Raw genomic sequence first — 15,783 nt, 5'->3', positions numbered from 1 at the left:
GACACCTAATGTGAAATAGGCTTATGATCCCAATTGCTATCAATAAAGTCTATCACTAAAATATTGGCCAAAATATTCAAGATGAATACCGAAAAAAAACCTTTAAGAGTCAGCTGTTGTGCACATTTTTAGTAAATGAAACCTTTAATGTCCTGTTAGAATAATGGTGGACGCTCTCAAAATTCTAAAAACATCCAAAAAGGCAATACTTTTAAGACATGGGGGACACTTGTTTGATTTTCTGGCACTGTTTGACTCGTGAGATTTACGAAAATCTTAACATAAAGTGTACGTCCTTTTGATTTGGATGAAATTAGCATATCTTCTCCTTTTGGAAGATTATACCATTATTCAAGTGATAGACTGTAGCTTGAGATCACAAACAAATTTATAGAGTCAACATGTAATAGGAGAATAAAAGCAAATTGGAAGACGCCACTCCAAATACTCAAAATTATCTTTACCGATTAAACGTAATAGTCTAAAATATAATAGACTGTACTAATTTATAATATTTTATATTTAATTTGAACAGAAACGTATACTAAATATTGAAATCTTCCGGTAACTATAAAGAAAACACCAGAATGATCATCAATGTGTTTTTTGCAATTAACTTAGACCGTTTAAACGATGAAATTGAAGATCAATCCCCTAATGTTCAGTCCAAAAATGGGCTAAAATTGAAATTCAGGGTATCAGGTCGCTTTATATGTCAGCCTTTTATAACCCAGAGGGTCACAAATTAAATGAATAAATACGTTATGTTATTCAATTGATTAAACAAAAAAGGAAAGCTGATTACAAAACCTTGTTTTAACCCAGTTTACCTCCACCAATTGTTAATAGAGATTTCCAATAAAATGACTTTACTCGACATAACCGAACTAACTCAACGTATATCGTCCTATTGCATCAAAGTATGACGGAGGGGAGCATACACTGCATGCATTTTTGCTCTTTGAACACGCATTTTTTGCTGATATAAACTTAATGTAAAAATCAACCCCAACTACTTTTTTAATCTTTAAACATTTTGTTATTAAATGTTTAATGATTTTATTGACAAAAATATTTTAATGGAATAAATAAGCTAGCAACTTATAATCAAATACACCCATCATTTCTTGTCGTTTCACTGGACCCATATTTCAGTTCTTCTCAACATATGAATTTTAAAAACTACCAAGTAAACATTTAGCATGAAAATATTGAAATAATGAAATCCGAAGCGAGAAGGTTATCTCTTTTTTTTTGTTTTTATAAGTTTTAACGTTTAAAAAGTGGATTCCAACACACCGAATGTAAAAGGTGTACGCGACTAACTTTTAAAAATAATTATATACTATAATTTAATTCAATATAATTTGACGTGGGCAGAAATTCATATCATTGATACATTTATCAAAAGTACTTTTTAGTCTTTAACTATAATAATGCCTGGGACGAGGTTTTGATCATGTATACCTAAACGTACATTCGCAAATACAGGGGTAGAGGGCGTACTCCCCCCTTTCGATCGCCAAGTAATTTTGAACATCTCACATTTTCCACGTTATCTATACAAATGTTTAGTATAAAATCGTCCAATATTTTTTTGCGTTGCTTCGCTCGGCAGTATAAATTCAATTATCGGGAACTACGCCCTCTTTCAAATATCTTGGATCCGGCCATAATCACAAAAAAATTAAATGATTGTCGTTTGACTTTGATCAATACGTTTTAAAAACAACAATGTTTGAACATTAGACATCTCGCAAGTTTAAGACTACATACTGAATTGGATTTTTTCCTGTATTTTGATCTCACTTAACACGGAAATGTGATACTGGCGTGTAATCTAATGGACACATATTCTTGTTTCTGATGTTTCTTGTAATATAAATATTCATTTATTTAGTTATATATAATCCCAATAACAAATAATCATGTATCTTTTACTGATAAATTATCATTACATTTTATAGAAACTACATATAATCTGCTATACAGTTATGAACACTATGTACAAAAAAGAAGATGTAGTATGATTACCAATGAGACTACTCTTCACAAGAGACCAAATGACACAGAAATTAACAACTATAGACCACCGTACGAACTTTACTGAACAATGAGCAAAGCCCATACCGAATACTCAGCTATAAGAGGCCACAAAATGACAAATGTAAAACAGCAAAAACGATAAAACTAACAGCCTAATTAATGTACAAAAAAATGAACGAAAGCACAGCAACAAATGATAACCACTGAATTACAGGCTCCTTACTTGGGACAGTCACCGCCATACATAATGTGGCGGAGTTAAACATGTTAACGGGCCCACTTACCTGGGACAGTGGTGTAACAGTACGAAATAATTGATTAATATTCTAGACTGGATAATTATTCTGTATTTATTAGTTGTAGTTGTTTTTAAGATAGTGTTCAGTAGCTGTGAATACTCTAAGATCGGTACATGGAGTTTATTTTGAAATATTAGTAATTGCTGTTTTTGTGCTTCGTTTAAGTCGGACGAGTCAATCTCTTTCTTACTGTTTTAAATTAGTAGACATGATCATTTGATAAGCATACTTCTATGATCTCTTTTGGCTTTAACTTGGACATTTATAAAAATTATGTAGCAAAGAGATGCATGCATAAAATAAGTTCTCGACATAAATTGGCTAAAATATCAGATAAGAATTTAGCCTCAAGCTATAAAACGCACAAGCTATAATAAAGACGATGAAGATTAAGCCTCAAGCTATAATATTTATGATGATGATGATGATGATACTGATGTATGTCTTATATCCAGCGAAAAATATTACATATATATGAAGGATGATGAAATGATAGCGATTCGCTGGATCGAATTGTTCAATAAAATAATAGAACCCGTAATCGAGGCAGGCCTGCTACCAGTCAATTCCATATTTAATAAAAACCTGTTTATATATTTTATGCTTTAAGTGCATATATTATTATTCTAGCAACACTTGTTTTGTTTTAATATCACTTTTTGTTGCATAATTTGTTTGATTTTTCTCCGTGTTTCCTTGTATCAAAAAGCTTAGTTTTTATTGTAAAATGGTGTTTCCCAGCTTCCATTATCCTTGTGACTTGCTATTGTACTAATATCCAGTAGGCATTTTACAGGTTTTTTTTTCTTATATTGTGCTGTTACACCAGAGTGTTGAGCGCTGGTAAACGCGTTTAATCAGGCCAAATTCTATATAGGCTTTCCCAAGTCAGATGCTTTCAATTCAGTGGATGTCGTTGGTTACTTTCTGTCATTTTTGTGTTAATTTTACTCTTGTAAAAATGTTTATTTTCGTTTGAAAAGTTTACATTTTTAAAGTCAATGCCTTATATACTAGTATCTGATAATACGGCATGAGTATTTGCTTATTGTTGACGACAGCACGAGCCACTGTAGTCGTAATTCACACCATTTGGACTCTGTTTGATAGTTTGACCCCAGGAGTGTATGGAATAAATCGAAAAAAGAATGCATGTTAAGCATACTAATGCTAAGTATGATGCAATCCCAGTTATCAACTTTAGCAGAGACAAATTCTGACTAACACTTTGAATTCGATATTTCTGAAATTGCTAGAAAAATCTCTGTCATATAATAAATACCCAAGAAATTAAATATTATAAAACATTAAGGGACGAAAGAAAAAAGGGACACCAATCTGATAACGACAAATACAAGCATGTCAAATATTAAATAATAAAAGGTTCATTTGCAAAGTATATCAAAAAACAAAGTCATGGTCAAAACCATGAAAGACAACTCAAATCAATCGTATGATAGGTAAAGATACGTGTATATACGTGGTCTTATGACAGTGAAGTTTTGGCGGGAATCTCAATAATCACGTGATATATAAAAATGATGATTTCTTTCGTTTTTCATCATCTTAGAAATACTTGATATTGATAAAATTTATCCTGAATGGGTTTTATAGTTTAGGAATACTGAGTTAAAACTTGAATGACCCTTTTAACAAAATTAATAGGTTAGCAATAACCGGTCCCGTTACGTGCGTACGTCGAGTTAGGTACGTATGTCATTTTATTGGAAATCTCTAATATGACTGTTTCTAGACTTTAAAGTTTCCATTGATATCATAAGTTGTTACCACATTGATGTGTTACTTTGTTGTATAAATCTTTTGTGGTTCACTGTAATAACAGGTTCTGGACCTTTATACACAATGAATTTCAATTATGTATGTAAAGAGTTTTTGCCAATTCATTTTAAGGAAATCTTGTTACGCTGCTCAGGTTAAAGAATAGAGTTTTTATTAAAGTATGTTGGTGCTTATATTTTCTCAACCCGTGGAGGGGTTGCAAAGTATGTTAGTTCCTTGTTAGTTTATACTCATGTTCGAAACTATGTATTAACATTATTTAGATTAAAGTTGTAATTTATAGAAAAAAATGGCGGTGAAGTAAAAAGTGAAATAAAAGTTTGATAATTGTGAACAACTTGAAATAAAAAACAAAGGAGACGGTATGATAAGGCACTTTTTTGCCCATCCTTCAGATGTTCACAATTTCGTAATTTATATGGCCTTTTAACTATTTTGCTTCGAGCGTCACTGGTGAATCTTTTGTAGACGAAATGCGCGTGTGGTGTACAAAAGTATACTCCTGGTATCTTTGATAAATTTTTTCACAAGACATTCGACTGTCCGATATCAGTATTTATATTTTTTAGATTTAATCTTACCTATTTGCATTAGGGCAAAACAAACGAAAAACGACCAAAAGAAATAAAACAGTCTACAAAGTCAACATAGAAAACTAAAGACTGAATATGTCAATTGGTACATGTTTACAACATAACAATTGATATTTTAGCCTTAAAATGTCTATATTATATCAACCTGTTCATCTATACATGAAATTAACATACTTTTGAAGGCTTGAATAATTTTAGTATGTCTGCCATTTCCGGGCCAAAATAAAGACTCAAAGCATAATTCACCTTTACAGCTCTTTTCATAATGCTAGCAATTTAGTTAACTTGATTTGTTTTAGAAATTTGTCTGTTCAATGGACATTAGATCAAACACTAAAAGGTTATTTTTAAGGAATGTAAATTAACAAAAGCAAACCACATTTGGAAATGATCTCATAATATTGGTTAAAACTACAAAATACATACCTGAAAATCAGTTTACATTGTTTTCCTGAATCGATGACACATAGTTACCTGTAATTACATAAAAATTATTTTACGTCTCCATGTATATCAATGTCACACATATAATACGTTGTTGTATGACTAATGTTTGTAATTATGTATTAAAAAATAAATATGTAAAAACAAACAGAACAATATTGAAATAAAATTTAGAAACTGCATAATAAATACCATAAAGACAATGCACCTTAGACTCAACTTCAATTCTTTATTGACGGCAACCATTTAGCAACTGTTAAGTATTATAAAACATATTATAACAATCTAAATACATATGATCATGATAAGACAGGCAGAACAATTGTAAATTAAAACAACTTTTTACAAAATATTCTAATAAATTATAACTAAGTGTAATCAGAACTAGTCATTTCACATATCAACATAAATTCGTCAGATTCTGATGATTGACCATGATTGTGAAGTAAATATTTTAGATAAGGTAAATGATCTTAATTCATGGTTAAACAGTCCTATTACTGAAAATTAAATTCTTAAATGCATTAAAACCCTTTAAAATCGCAAAGCTTGTGCTGATGACTTCATTATTAATGTATATTATAAGAGCATCACCCAGATTTTCCTGCCAATCTATGCAAAACTGTTAGATATTGTGTTTATTACAGGACTTTGGCTTGTTGGTAATGTTATACCTTTCTATATGAACACAGGTGATCAGTTAGATTCTCAGAATTACAGACCAATAAATAAATTAAGCTGTATGGGTAATCGATTCACGTCAAGTCTGAATTTAAAACTTAGTACATTTTAGAAGAATTCGTGTTGTTAAATGAAAACCAGTTTGATTTCAGAAAGGGTTATTCCATAATTGACAGCATATTTACTCTTCCTATTTTATTTGAACTACCGAAACAAAACAAAACATAAAACTTTTCTGTGCTTTTATTGATTTTGCTAAAGCTGTATCAGCCAACCGTGATAATATCGATATCAGTCACGGTTGCAACGGCTTTATCAAACCCCTAAGTATGTATGACGTCATGTAATCGATATCAGTCATGTTTACAAGGACTTTATCAAACCCCTTATATATGTTTTACGTCATGTCACGTGAAAAACATCTAAATTAGTTGTACTTGAGGTATATGTATATAATAAAGTGTATGTGATATTGCTTTTTCAATATCACACTCTGTATCAACCCTCAACCAATTAAGGAATAACTGTACTGTAGTTGAAGATTTGCAGTTTTACTGGCGACGCGTAGCGGAGACAGTAAAACGGATATTTGCGACCGTCAAATCAAAATTGACGGTGGCAACTCTTCAACTACAGTACTGTTATTCCGATTCTAATGCATTACAAAAAGAAATAATACGTTAGAGCTTGAAAAAATGTATAAATTTGAAATTTAATAAAATTCCGCGAAACTTCATGAATGATTTTGGCGCAAAGACGTCATGGCTAAACATGACGTCGTACAAATGAAAACTAACAAACTGAAGGTTATTTCGTTACTTCTACGATTTAAATTTGGATAAAATCACATCAAAATGGCGATTTTGAGGTAGGTGTTGTTTTATTATCGATAATATTGTAGTAATCGAACATTTGTTGATCCATGAATTCAAAATGGCGGGTCCCTCCTTAGTTACGACTGGTCAACTGTGGATTTGACGGTAACTTTTAGCCAATAAAAAAATTGTTACATAAAAACTGCATTAGAATATAATATCTCGAGCAGAGCTATTGGAATTATATTGGTGTCTCGGGTTGATACAGGTGTGATATTGAAAAAGCCATATGATATTCTCTATTATATTGTTCGCACACATCACAGTACTTCTGTCAGAAACACAATCAGATCTACAAAAACAACTAGACGCTTTAAAAGAATAGTTTGATATATGGAAATTAAAAGTCAATGTCCATAAATGCATACTTTTTTTTAAAGGTAGATCACTACAGAATGTTATTTTTTTAAATATGATGATATTAAGGAAGATATTGTTGACGAATTTACGGATCTTGGTGTTTTATTTTCAAGAACAGGATGTTTCAAAAAAGCGTAAAAGGCACAAGTTGAGAAAGCAACATAGGCTATGTAAGATATTTGAAAAAAGGGGAGGTTACATAATTTGAACATACAATGCCAACTAGAACTAGAAGTAAAAGTAGTTAGGTCGCTATTGCTGTATGGAAGTGAACTATGTTGAATGGGTAACACCTTTGTTATAGAACGTGTTCAACATAAATTTTTTAAACTACAACTACTTAATCTAAAGTAACTGACCAGTTTACGCAGACAGGGTATGATACTCTACAGAACTCCCCAAAATCTCTAAACTATAAATTATTTAAAAAACAGTCTAAATTTTGAAACCTACTTCAATATTCTAGATGACAAAAGTATTGCTTCCTTTTGTTGATTTAGAGCTTTGAACACAACAATTCTTATCAAAATTGGTAGACAGACGCTTTCAAAGTATCGTTTTGTGATCAGACCAAATATTTGAAACTTGAAAATCTTATAAATAACAACATTTCGTCTGAACTAAACAAGTTGTGCAAATTTATACAAATAATTATTGAATGCCTATAATCTCCTTGGTAACCACTTTAAGTCTCTACTTTACATTTGTATTTATATTTTATGCTATGTATGTTAATTTATTTGTATGTCTCTATACAATTGTACTTTGGATTACGAGAATAAAGATATATATAGTTTATCAATGCATAATGAGTTTTACAGTTGTAATTATTTAAACATTGATGACATTTTCAAATAACAAGGCTTATTCAATTCTCTGTAATACTCACGTTAAAAAGGAATCGACATACATTTTGTATAAGAATAAAAATGCATTTTACCCTGTTACAATGATATTATTAGTATACATTTTTTACATGATATAGAATGCGAGAAGGTAATATAGTTTTCATCAGAAATATGTATGTCAAAAAAATATTTGAAATATAATATCTATACAAAAAAATCTTTAGATATGAGAATGAAATTTGTATCAGAATCGTGTTAAGTAATATAATTAAGCTGTTTACATCGTCGTTTCTCTACATAATGATATATTTGCATTCCGCATAACTTATTGGATCTAGACTGCCTTGCTCAGGATCATGTTTTTTATGTGTTTGAAAAGATTATAAACATAGAAAACCCGATAACACCTAAATAAGTTATGGAGGAAGTATGATTAAATCCAGTATTAAGTCCCCTGAAATGTCAAAAATACTAAAATTATTAAAACTTTTCCAATGTATGTTAATTACATTGATAATGAACAGGTTGGTATAATCTTGACACTTTAGTGCAGAAAGGTTACTTGTGATGTCATTAAGATGCAAACATTTACATATTCGACCTGAAATAACCATTTTACTCAAAGAGTTTTTGAACAAATAGATATAACCCAAGGCCTTAACCAAGACGACATTTTACACACATTGACGTCTTTGTTAAATGCATCTTGTAGCAAAATATCATTTTGGGTAGAAATTGCCCCTATCTTGATATTAATGACTAGATGATAAAATAATTTATTTTTGCTGTTTTTTTGCAGTTTTGCGCTGAATGCGAGCAGTTTAAAGTCCTAATGCAAAGTTTTAAGATAACACTTAAAAAATATAACTACTGATATCTGACATACTAATGTCTTGTGAACATGAACATGAAAGATATAATTTGATAGATTTATAATCCGTTTTGATTTTCAAATTCAATGGGCAAAAAGTGTCCTTTATGATGCCGTCTCCTAAAATTTGCAAAGCATCGGTTGTCCTCAGCTTAATAAAGAATATTTCGATAATTTTACCTCAAGAAAATTTAAGTTGCCACCCCCCTTACCTGAAATCCTGGATCCGCCCCTGTTCACCACCCCTCCACGGATTATGAAATATAATAAGCAATGACATACATTAATAAAAACTCGATTCTTTAACCTGATCAGACTAACAAGATTTCTTTAAAGTGCATTAATGTTATGGTTTGTATATTATCTTTAATTTTTTGGAATTGTACTTTAAAATATAGTATTGAAATATAAGGACCAGAACCTGTTATCAAAGTGAACCACAGAAGGTTTCTATATCAAAGTGATATATCAAATTGAACCACAGAAGGTTATCAAATTGACCCACAGAAGGTTTCTATATCAAAGTGAACCACAGAAGGTTTCTATATCAAAGTGAACCACAGAAGGTTTCTATATCAAAGTGAACCACAGAAGGTTTCTATATCAAAGTGAACCACAGAAGGTTTCTATATCAAAGTGAACCACAGAAGGTTATCAAATTGAACCACAGAAGGTTTCTATATCAAAGTGAGCCACAGAAGGTTTCTATATCAAAGTGAACCACAGAAGGTTTCTATATCAAAGTGAACCACAGAAGGTTATCAAATTGAACCACAGAAGGTTTCTATATCAAAGTGAGCCACAGAAGGTTTCTATATCAAAGTGAACCACAGAAGGTTTCTATATCAAAGTGAACCACAGAAGGTTTCTATATCAAAGTGAGCCACAGAAGGTTTCTATATCAAAGTGAGCCACAGAAGGTTTCTATATCAAAGTGAGCCACAGAAGGTTTCTATATCAAAGTGATATATCAAAGTGAACCACAGAAGGTTATCAAATTGAACCACAGAAGGTTTCTATATCAAAGTGAACCACAGAAGGTTTCTATATCAAAGTGAACCACAGAAGGTTTCTATATCAAAGTGAACCACAGAAGGTTTCTATATCAAAGTGAACCACAGAAGGTTTCTATATCAAAGTGAACCACAGAAGGTTTCTATATCAAAGTGAACCACAGAAGGTTATCAAATTGAACCACAGAAGGTTTCTATATCAAAGTGAGCCACAGAAGGTTTCTATATCAAAGTGAACCACAGAAGGTTTCTATATCAAAGTGAACCACAGAAGGTTATCAAATTGAACCACAGAAGGTTTCTATATCAAAGTGAGCCACAGAAGGTTTCTATATCAAAGTGAACCACAGAAGGTTTCTATATCAAAGTGAACCACAGAAGGTTTCTATATCAAAGTGAGCCACAGAAGGTTTCTATATCAAAATGAGCCACAGAAGGTTTCTATATCAAAGTGAACCACAGAAGGTTTCTATATCAAAGTGAGCCACAGAAGGTTTCTATATCAAAGTGAGCCACAGAAGGTTTCTATATCAAAGTGAGCCACAGAAGGTTTCTATATCAAAGTGAACCACAGAAGGTTTCTATATCAAAGTGAGCCACAGAAGGTTTCTATATCAAAGTGAACCACAGAAGGTTTCTATATCAAAGTGATATATCAAAGTGAACCACAGAAGGTTATCAAATTGAACCACAGAAGGTTTCTATATCAAAGTGAACCACAGAAGGTTTCTATATCAAAGTGAACCACAGAAGGTTTCTATATCAAAGTGAACCACAGAAGGTTTCTATATCAAAGTGAACCACAGAAGGTTTCTATATCAAAGTGAACCACAGAAGGTTTCTATATCAAAGTGAACCACAGAAGGTTATCAAATTGAACCACAGAAGGTTTCTATATCAAAGTGAGCCACAGAAGGTTTCTATATCAAAGTGAACCACAGAAGGTTTCTATATCAAAGTGAACCACAGAAGGTTATCAAATTGAACCACAGAAGGTTTCTATATCAAAGTGAGCCACAGAAGGTTTCTATATCAAAGTGAACCACAGAAGGTTTCTATATCAAAGTGAACCACAGAAGGTTTCTATATCAAAGTGAGCCACAGAAGGTTTCTATATCAAAATGAGCCACAGAAGGTTTCTATATCAAAGTGAACCACAGAAGGTTTCTATATCAAAGTGAGCCACAGAAGGTTTCTATATCAAAGTGAGCCACAGAAGGTTTCTATATCAAAGTGAGCCACAGAAGGTTTCTATATCAAAGTGAACCACAGAAGGTTTCTATATCAAAGTGAGCCACAGAAGGTTTCTATATCAAAGTGAACCACAGAAGGTTTCTATATCAAAGTGAGCCACAGAAGGTTTCTATATCAAAGTGAGCCACAGAAGGTTTCTATATCAAAGTGAGCCACAGAAGGTTTCTATATCAAAGTGAACCACAGAAGGTTATCAAATTGAACCACAGAAGGTTTCTATATCAAAGTGAACCACAGAAGGTTTCTATATCAAAGTGACAGAAGGTTTCTATATCAAAGTGAACCACAGAAGGTTATCAAATTGAACCACAGAAGGTTTCTATATCAAAGTGAACCACAGAAGGTTTCTATATCAAAGTGAACCACAGAAGGTTTCTATATCAAAGTGAACCACAGAAGGTTTCTATATCAAAGTGAGCCACAGAAGGTTTCTATATCAAAGTGAGCCACAGAAGGTTTCTATATCAAAGTGAACCACAGAAGGTTTCTATATCAAAGTGAACCACAGAAGGTTTCTATATCAAAGTGAGCCACAGAAGGTTTCTATATCAAAGTGAGCCACAGAAGGTTTCTATATCAAAGTGAACCACAGAAGGTTTCTATATCAAAGTGAACCACAGAAGGTTTCTATATCAAAGTGAGCCACAGAAGGTTTCTATATCAAAGTGAGCCACAGAAGGTTTCTATATCAAAGTGAGCCACAGAAGGTTTCTATATCAAAGTGATATATCAAAGTGAACCACAGAAGGTTATCAAATTGAACCACAGAAGGTTTCTATATCAAAGTGAACCACAGAAGGTTTCTATATCAAAGTGAACCACAGAAGGTTTCTATATCAAAGTGAACCACAGAAGGTTTCTATATCAAAGTGAACCACAGAAGGTTTCTATATCAAAGTGAACCACAGAAGGTTATCAAATTGAACCACAGAAGGTTTCTATATCAAAGTGAGCCACAGAAGGTTTCTATATCAAAGTGAACCACAGAAGGTTTCTATATCAAAGTGAACCACAGAAGGTTATCAAATTGAACCACAGAAGGTTTCTATATCAAAGTGAGCCACAGAAGGTTTCTATATCAAAGTGAACCACAGAAGGTTTCTATATCAAAGTGAACCACAGAAGGTTTCTATATCAAAGTGAGCCACAGAAGGTTTCTATATCAAAATGAGCCACAGAAGGTTTCTATATCAAAGTGAACCACAGAAGGTTTCTATATCAAAGTGAGCCACAGAAGGTTTCTATATCAAAGTGAGCCACAGAAGGTTTCTATATCAAAGTGAGCCACAGAAGGTTTCTATATCAAAGTGAACCACAGAAGGTTTCTATATCAAAGTGAGCCACAGAAGGTTTCTATATCAAAGTGAACCACAGAAGGTTTCTATATCAAAGTGATATATCAAAGTGAACCACAGAAGGTTATCAAATTGAACCACAGAAGGTTTCTATATCAAAGTGAACCACAGAAGGTTTCTATATCAAAGTGAACCACAGAAGGTTTCTATATCAAAGTGAACCACAGAAGGTTTCTATATCAAAGTGAACCACAGAAGGTTTCTATATCAAAGTGAACCACAGAAGGTTTCTATATCAAAGTGAACCACAGAAGGTTATCAAATTGAACCACAGAAGGTTTCTATATCAAAGTGAGCCACAGAAGGTTTCTATATCAAAGTGAACCACAGAAGGTTTCTATATCAAAGTGAACCACAGAAGGTTATCAAATTGAACCACAGAAGGTTTCTATATCAAAGTGAGCCACAGAAGGTTTCTATATCAAAGTGAACCACAGAAGGTTTCTATATCAAAGTGAACCACAGAAGGTTTCTATATCAAAGTGAGCCACAGAAGGTTTCTATATCAAAATGAGCCACAGAAGGTTTCTATATCAAAGTGAACCACAGAAGGTTTCTATATCAAAGTGAGCCACAGAAGGTTTCTATATCAAAGTGAGCCACAGAAGGTTTCTATATCAAAGTGAGCCACAGAAGGTTTCTATATCAAAGTGAACCACAGAAGGTTTCTATATCAAAGTGAGCCACAGAAGGTTTCTATATCAAAGTGAACCACAGAAGGTTTCTATATCAAAGTGAGCCACAGAAGGTTTCTATATCAAAGTGAGCCACAGAAGGTTTCTATATCAAAGTGAGCCACAGAAGGTTTCTATATCAAAGTGAACCACAGAAGGTTATCAAATTGAACCACAGAAGGTTTCTATATCAAAGTGAACCACAGAAGGTTTCTATATCAAAGTGACAGAAGGTTTCTATATCAAAGTGAACCACAGAAGGTTATCAAATTGAACCACAGAAGGTTTCTATATCAAAGTGAACCACAGAAGGTTTCTATATCAAAGTGAACCACAGAAGGTTTCTATATCAAAGTGAACCACAGAAGGTTTCTATATCAAAGTGAGCCACAGAAGGTTTCTATATCAAAGTGAGCCACAGAAGGTTTCTATATCAAAGTGAGCCACAGAAGGTTTCTATATCAAAGTGAACCACAGAAGGTTTCTATATCAAAGTGAACCACAGAAGGTTTCTATATCAAAGTGAACCATAGAAGGTTTCTATATCAAAGTGAACCACAGAAGGTTTCTATATCAAAGTGAACCACAGAAGGTTTCTATATCAAAGTGAACCACAGAAGGTTTCTATATCAAAGTGAACCACAGAAGGTTTCTATATCAAAGTGAACCACAGAAGGTTTCTATATCAAAGTGAACCACAGAAGGTTTCTATATCAAAGTGAGCCACAGAAGGTTTCTATATCAAAGTGAATCACAGAAGGTTTCTATATCAAAGTGAGCCACAGAAGGTGTGAACCACAGAAGGTTTCTATATCAAAGTGAACCACAGAAGGTTTCTATATCAAAGTGAACCACAGAAGGTTTCTATATCAAAGTGAACCACAGAAGGTTTCTATATCAAAGTGAACCACAGAAGGTTATCAAAGTGAACCACAGAAGGTTTCTATATCAAAGTGAACCACAGAAGGTTTCTATATCAAAGTGAACCACAGAAGGTTTCTATATCAAAGTGAGCCACAGAAGGTTTCTATATCAAAGTGAACCACAGAAGGTTTCTATATCAAAGTGAACCACAGAAGGTTTCTATATCAAAGTGAATCACAGAAGGTTTCTATATCAAAGTAAACCACAGAAGGTTTCTATATCAAAGTGAACCATAGAAGGTTTCTATATCAAAGTAACACAAATAGGAAAACGGTTTATAATGAAAACTGGCTCTGGGTAAAAGTATAATATGAAAAGGACAAAGATGTGAACAATAAGTGGCCTCCGTTTTAAAGAATATTCTCATTGAAGCAAACTCTATGAACTAAATATATTATGATATAAATAAAGCCTTCTTCGCGCCATTAGAACTTGCCTTATCGGTCGTCGTACTTCCGAGAATGTGTATAACACAACGAACGTTGCAGAAAATGGTAATGTAAGATGAGATAATTTGAAATTGACAAAGTATGGTAGCACACGTATGCGATAATTACATATACGATACTAAGAAGACTCGAGGTATAATATATTTTTTTTTCACTTAAGGGGTAAACATCTGATAGTCTGACGAAACATGATTGCATTTATATATCAAACATCAATAATCAACAGGTCAGGACAAATCCGCTAAGATTTAGAGAGAAATATACACATTGGTTATCCTATATGTTTGCCACAGTTCTTGTTTTACTGTCGGAATACATGGTAAATTCTAGAAAAAGAGAAATGTATGAATAAAATAAGATCTGCATGAAACAGCAACCAAACAAAACATGCTTTTCGAAGTAGACATCAGGCACCATCTTACGGTATTTATATATCCCAACTCGTTTGTTATGCCCGTGTCTGTAGTGACGTTTTGATTTCAATGACCCTAATCAATGTATTTCTGGTAAATTATTAAATTAGGGATTTCGTTACCACATATTACTTAAAACCTTTACTAAATTATTTCATAGATACTCAGATTTGGTTTGCAAGTTTGGCTGTACCTGTAAAAAACTTATTTCAGATGGAATAGCACATCCTGAATTTTACGGTGATGTTGTTTACCGAGCCCGGAAATTTTTATACGATCCGTGTAAACTTATCAATCCTTTAAATAAACTTATTCTAAAAGGTTACTAAACCAATTCAACACTGTAATTAGATATTTGAATATTGTTTTTATTGGTATACATATTGATTTTGTTATCAGTAAATTAAAATCATACAAAAAGTTTTGTTATACACATATGCACTTTAACGGTACTACAATCTGTCGATCCTTTATTTTGGCATTGCACAAGATCATGTTTTTCTCTGACTGTTAATGACGTCTTTACACTAAATCCATTGGATGTTGGATGCGTACTGATTGATATTTTAGTCTTAGATACATTATTTTTTATCAGTTGTTATTGGCTTTGAACTAGCTGTCAGTAACTGCGAGTACTCTCAGATCTGTACTTAGTGTCCTTTTTGTTGTTAGAGATGAGGGATGGATAAATACCCTGCCACGTCCGGTCTGTGTATATGTTTGATGTTTTTTCTGCTTTGTATAGATATGATGAGTTAAGCCTTTTTCAACTGATTTTTATAGTTTGTTCTTATGTTGTGCTGTTACACCACTGTCCCAGGTTAGGGGTTGGTTGAGCGCTCACAAACATGTTTAACCCCGCCACATTCTTTATGTGTCTGTCC

At 32.8% G+C, this 15,783-nt stretch overlaps 1 protein-coding gene across 6 annotated transcripts in view; it reads right to left on the bottom strand.

Annotated features, from left to right (window-relative positions):
- Positions 1 to 15,783, bottom strand: part of LOC127737945 (beta-1,3-galactosyltransferase brn-like) — a 45,466-nt gene that overhangs the window by 9,876 nt on the left and 19,807 nt on the right. For all 6 annotated transcript variants that reach the window (XM_052248913.1, XM_052248912.1, XM_052248914.1 and 3 more), the window contains one exon: positions 5,165 to 5,212. The gene's annotated coding sequence lies outside the window, so the exon portion shown is untranslated. The remainder of the gene's footprint in view (positions 1 to 5,164; positions 5,213 to 15,783) is intronic.

The sequence above is a fragment of the Mytilus californianus genome, unplaced genomic scaffold (assembly GCF_021869535.1).
Source record: "Mytilus californianus isolate M0D057914Y unplaced genomic scaffold, xbMytCali1.0.p SCAF_4, whole genome shotgun sequence".
In the NCBI taxonomy this organism is placed as follows: domain Eukaryota; kingdom Metazoa; phylum Mollusca; class Bivalvia; order Mytilida; family Mytilidae; genus Mytilus; species Mytilus californianus.
Note: the sequence above shows the minus strand (reverse complement) of the source record. Positions and strands in the feature narration are given on the sequence as shown.